At 44.3% G+C, this 5,718-nt stretch overlaps 1 non-coding gene across 1 annotated transcript; it reads left to right on the top strand.

Annotated features, from left to right (window-relative positions):
• Positions 1–606: 606 nt before the first annotated feature.
• On the top strand, positions 607–679 carry trnat-ugu (transfer RNA threonine (anticodon UGU)). The gene has a single exon. It is a non-coding gene; the product is annotated as a tRNA-Thr (tRNA).
• The last annotated feature ends 5,039 nt before the right edge of the window (positions 680–5,718 follow it).

Here is a 5,718-nt window from a genome sequence, read left to right as displayed (position 1 = left end):
CAGTTTAAAAATGTCGTTAAATGCATAGGCCTATAGGCCAAGTTTAATGACCTTGAGGTTATCAGAGGTCATATGTCGTTTTACAAATGAAAAATGAATTCAGCACCCAAACATTTAACAAACAAGGCCATTTGCTAACTTCATCAATCATTTTAGTACATTTCATTCCTTAGAAAGCTGAGAAACTGGGTTCAGCTGAGACGTTTACAGGCCCAAAGTTCAATGACCTCATGATTTCTCATCACCTGAAGACCACCTTCTACTGGTGAGAATGGCCCCACATGAAGAGCCGGAAGATCAGTGAAGTCACTCATGGTGCTTATAACCAACTCTCTTGAAAGCTTGGCCTGTCCAGTGTTTTTGTTAGCTCAGATGAGAAAATAGCCAGAATGTACAGCCCACAGCCCACTCTATGACTGACACACCACATTATTTAAAATGTGTGTTCATTTTTTGCGAGGCAAATAGTAAACAGAAGCTAACTGCAGCTAGGAACTAAAGTTGTGAGTGACATTACAGCAGTTTCTATGGGCTGTTTTGAGGATTGCCACAGGGACTTCAGGGTTCTGCTGTGGCCCCAATCTTCAGCAACTGTAAAAACGTCAGGGCTCCATAGCTCAGTGGTAAGAGCGCTGGTTTTGTAAACCAGAGGTCGTGAGTTCAATCCTCACTGGGGCCTATGAGAGACATTTTGAATGTAGAAAGGTGATCCAAACAAAAGAGGGGATATTGAGAGCACTGACACCAGAAGGTGAACAAGTGCTGCTCATGATTTCTCATCTCCTGAAGACCACTTTTTGCTGTTGAGAATGGCTCCAGATGGATAGTTTAAAGATCAGTGAGATGACTGAGGACCTGAAGGTGTCTTTCATGTAAAATTTGTGCAAAACACTTTGCACCCAAGTCTCCATCAATGCACAGTTGATAACATCAACAAAAAAAAGACCTCAAATGAAGACTATAATGAATTTGGAAATAACTCAGATGCTCATGAGTACTTGGTAAAGTAATAGACCCCTTGTGTGTGGCGTCAGGTGATAATTTCTTCTGGGGGACAACCATACCCTGTCTTTCTTGTGAGCAATGCTTAATGGGTCTTAAATATGGTTCATTTTTGCCCAGTTTTTGGTTGTTCCGATCATTCAAACAGAGAAAAACATAAAAAGTATTACTGTCTCCCTGAAACTTTGTCTTGAACTTCTGATTGTGGCTTATTAACTTGACTTGGGCATTTCTTCAGAAAGGAAATATCTCTGAACTGGGAGTAGGATGATTTGGCTGCTGGCATGTAAAGAGTTAGTGACACTGTCTCCGATTCTTGCTTTTTGTACGTGTCTTTACAGACATCTTCAACATCTCGTTGAGCCAGGCTGTTGTCCCCACGTGCCTCAAAACCACCACCATCATCCTGGTCCCAAAGAAGCCGTCTCCCTCCTGCTTCAATGACTACCGCCCTGTCACACTCACTCCCATCCTCATGAAGTGCTTCGAGCGGCTAGTCATGAGGCATATCAACTCTGCCCTCCCCCCCACCCTGGATCCTTTCCAGTTTGCATATCAGTCCAACCGTTCGACCAATGACGCTATCTCCACTGCCCTCCACTCAGCCCTCACCCACCTGGAGACAAAAGACTCGTATGTCAGAATGCTGTTCATAGACTTTAGCTCAGCACTCAACACAATCATTCCTCAGCAGCTCATTCACAAACTGGACCAGCTGGGACTCAACACCTCCCTGTGCAACTGGCTGCTGGACTTCCTGACGGGGAGACCACAGACTGTACGGGTCGGCAGCAACTCCTCCAGCACCATCACACTGAACACGTGGGCCCCCCAAGGATGTGTGCTAAGCCCCCTCCTCTTCACTCTGCTGACCCACAACTGCACACCAACATCCAGCTCAAATCTCTTCATTAAGTTTGCAGATGACACGACTGTGGTGGGTCTCATCAACAATGGCGATGAGACAATCTACAGGAGTGAGGTGAGCCGCTTGGCCATGTGCAAGGACAACAATCTCCGTCTGAATGTGGAGAAGACGAAGGAGATTGTTGTGGACTTCAGGAGAGAGCACACCCAGCATGCTCCACTATCTATCGATGGTGCTGCAGTGGAGAGGGTGAGCAGCATCAAGTTTCTGGGTGTGCACATCTCGGAAGACCTGTCCTGGAGCAACAACATCGCATTACTGGCCAAAAAAGCCCAACAGCGTCTGTACTTCCTGTGCGGTGTGAAACTTGAGGCGCGTCGAGTGCTACCTGTGTCGGTCTGGCTGGCAGTGGATCGGTTTCGCCAGAGCCCCTGTGCTCTCAGTGTGAAACAGGACAGCGGTCTTCTTTTGATCACCGCACATAGGTATTTGAGCAGTGACCCAAGTGCACTGCCAACTCACGTGGTCAGCACAATACCTGCGTGTGGTCAACGATGCGTTTCGCTTTGGTGTGTGCCCGAGCGGACTAAGGAGCAGTGTTCGGCTAGCGGTATCCAGCAGAGGTGCGTTCTTCAATCTCCGTCCTGATGTCTGTTACGTCCTGTTTACTGATGTTCAGGATGGTGTGCTGATACCACACCGAAATGCAGTTTTGCATCTTAAGGTGCTGAAACAGATGCCTTGAAGTTTCCCTACGTAATTTAGCATGCTTACGAGTAAGTTTGAGATTCCCTTTGCCATACGATGGGTGAAAACTGGTCATTGAAGTCCATTCTAGGGTTTCATTTTACAAGACTGGCTTTATTTAGCAGCGCTGCCCATAGACGGTTGTACATCTAGTGAATCAACTTGGCTAGGTCGTAGACTCGTTCACGTCCAACCTGAGGATTTTGCCTCCCTGAAGTGTATGCATTTTGAAACAAAGTGCACCGAAGCATCTCCTAACATTTGTCCACGCTGTCACGAGGCCCCGTGTGCAGTCGTGGCCACCTGGTTAAATTGATGTTCACTCGACATCTCCCATGCTGCTTTGAATGTGCTGCCGACTCCACCTGAAATTTGGTTTGCCAAGAGGCAGCCGAAGCCTTGTTTTGTGGTGGCTTTTACCCGAGCTTGTCTGGCAAAAGAGGTATCTGTCCTAACCGTAAAGGGCTTATCTCCCGGACAGGTTGAGTCAAAGCACTGCCGTAAAACATTTGCAGAAAAGTCCGTCTTTTCTGCGAACTTGTAAAAGCACTGCCCACAGTATCGCAATAGTTAGCCAAGCGCATGGCCCACATTGCTCTCCGGAACCATGCCTGAGTTTCCTTTGGTTGTTTGTTTATTTTCAAGTGAGCGACTGCCCAGAAGCAGACTTTTGTTCTGGGGGAGTATATTCTGACTCCCATTTGCATGAATACCATGTGGTAAGCTTCAAGGGTTTTGCCCCGAAAACAACCCAATCTCCTCACACGGAGTCCCTGGCATGCTTGTCACACTTTTGGGGCATGCCTCAGGAACAGTGATGGGAATAACGGCGTTACAAATAAACGGCGTTACTAACGGCGTTACTTTTTTTAGTAACGAGTAATCTAACTAATTACTTTTTACATCGTTATAATGCCGTTCCCGTTACTTACAATAAAATACTATGCGTTACTTTATTAAAGCTGTTCTCATCTGGCACGCTGCTCGTTCAGCCTTTCTTTCCTCTGCTTTAGTGTGGGGCGGGGAGACACGAGACAACGGCACAGTAAGCCAATCAGAGTAGATTTGGACAACATACGTAGGTAGGCCACACCTACTGCACTACTGCACACACTTTCAATCAGAAGACACAGCCATGGCGAGCGGTCAGCCCAGCACTGCGCTTTCACATTGGAAATACAGCCAGTACTTTTCATTACTTGAAATAAAAGGCAAGAGTGTTTACGTGCAATGCACATTATGTCGAGGAACAAAGCGTTTGTCCTCGTCAGTGGCCAGTAATTAGTAACATAATTTTCATAACTACAAAAATATATTACATTTGATAGATATCTTATCTCACATTGTCCCACAAAAATATTAATATAGTGTAGATAACATTACTAATTGGTTCTGTTAAGTGTCCATTTCAGTCATTAAACACATTTAACATTCACTTTTATTATGATTACACTAATTTAATTTGATTTTTTTTTTTGAGGGGGAACAAAATGTAACGGAATAATTACTTTCTCTGGTAATTAGTTACTTTTATGACAAAGTAACTCCGTTAGTAACTCAGTTACTTTTTGGGAAAAGTAACTAGTAACTATAACTAATTACTTTTTGAAAGTAATGTGCCCAACACTGCTCAGGAAGCACTTGTTGCTTCATTGTTCAATGAGACCAGTTGGCTGGAAGGTGGTGAAAAGTGGGGGAGTGTATTCTGACTCCCATTTGCATGAATATCAGGTGGTAAGCTTCAAGGGTTTTGCCCCTAAAACAACCCCATCTCCTCACATGGAGTCCCTGGCATGCTTCTCACACTTTTGGGGCATGCCTCAGGAAGCATTTGTTGCTTCATTGTTCAATGAGAGCAGTTGGCTGGAAGGTGGTGAAAAGTGCCTTTTCACGACAGCAGCTTGCTTTTCACCAACAGCTTTAAGAATACAAGCAGCTAAGCATCATATTTTCAGTTTGTCAAAGCTGTCTCAGCTGACTTTGCACTCGAGCGAGAGTTAGAATTTCATAGTGGATGGTGGGAATATGACAAGCCTGTTGAAAAATGTGACTTGGAGATACTGAGGTCAGTCGGCAATTCAAGAAATAAAGCCAAGCAAACTGAAAGCAATCTGTTGTTTTCAGTTACAACAGTTTTTATTGGTTAATTAATCAACCGGAAGACACCCTTCACCCTTTGATCTTGTCTCTGAAGACACAGCTCGTTACCTGAGATAGAATTTTTTTTTAGCACGTTCAGCAAGTTGAGGAAAACCCGGATGCTATCATCACATGTAAGTATGGTGGAAAGATCATGGACATGTTTTTACTTTTCAAATTCACCGATATTTCATGATATCCTTGTCAAAACCTACTTTGTTTCTTACTCTTTCATTTGACAGTTGGCATTTTGTATTTTATCACGTGTTTGAGAAGTCATGTGGGGTGTTGATCATCGTGATCACTTTCACCGGTGTCCACCATTATCGACACCTTGTGGAATTAAGTGACATTTACAACTGTTATGGATCGATCTTTGTGTAGCATTGTTGAAGCAGATGAAGTACTTTAAAAAATATAAGTGCTGTGATTTATCATAATTTTTTCCTGATTCATAACAGAATGTAATGCTTAGAGAGTATTTGGAATCCAATTGAAATAAATAGAATTAGACCAAAATCAAATTCCTAGCATATATATATATATATATATATTACAATATCAGACATTTTATATTTTTAGAAATATAAAGTTTTGGGGGCGGCATGGTGGTTAGCGCTGTCACCTCACAGCAAGAAGGTCCTGGGTTCGAGCCCTGGGGCCGGCGAGGGCCTTTCTGTGTGGAGTTTGCATGTTGTCCTCCTGGGTTTCCTCCGGGTGCTCTGGTTTCCCCCACAGTCCAAAGACATGCAGGTTAGGTTAACTGGTGACTCTAAATTGACCGTAGGTGTGAATGGTTGTCTATGTGTCAGCTCTGTGATGACCTGGCGACTTGTCCAGGGTGTACCCTGCCTTTCGCCCATAGTCAGCTGGGATAGGCTCCAGCTTGCCTGCGACCCTGTAGAAGGCTAAAGCGGCTAGAAATGATGAGATCAGATAAAGTTTTGGTTCGAGAACTGACA

This window comes from Neoarius graeffei, chromosome 1 (assembly GCF_027579695.1).
Source record: "Neoarius graeffei isolate fNeoGra1 chromosome 1, fNeoGra1.pri, whole genome shotgun sequence".
In the NCBI taxonomy this organism is placed as follows: Eukaryota; Metazoa; Chordata; class Actinopteri; order Siluriformes; family Ariidae; genus Neoarius; species Neoarius graeffei.
Note: the sequence above shows the minus strand (reverse complement) of the source record. Positions and strands in the feature narration are given on the sequence as shown.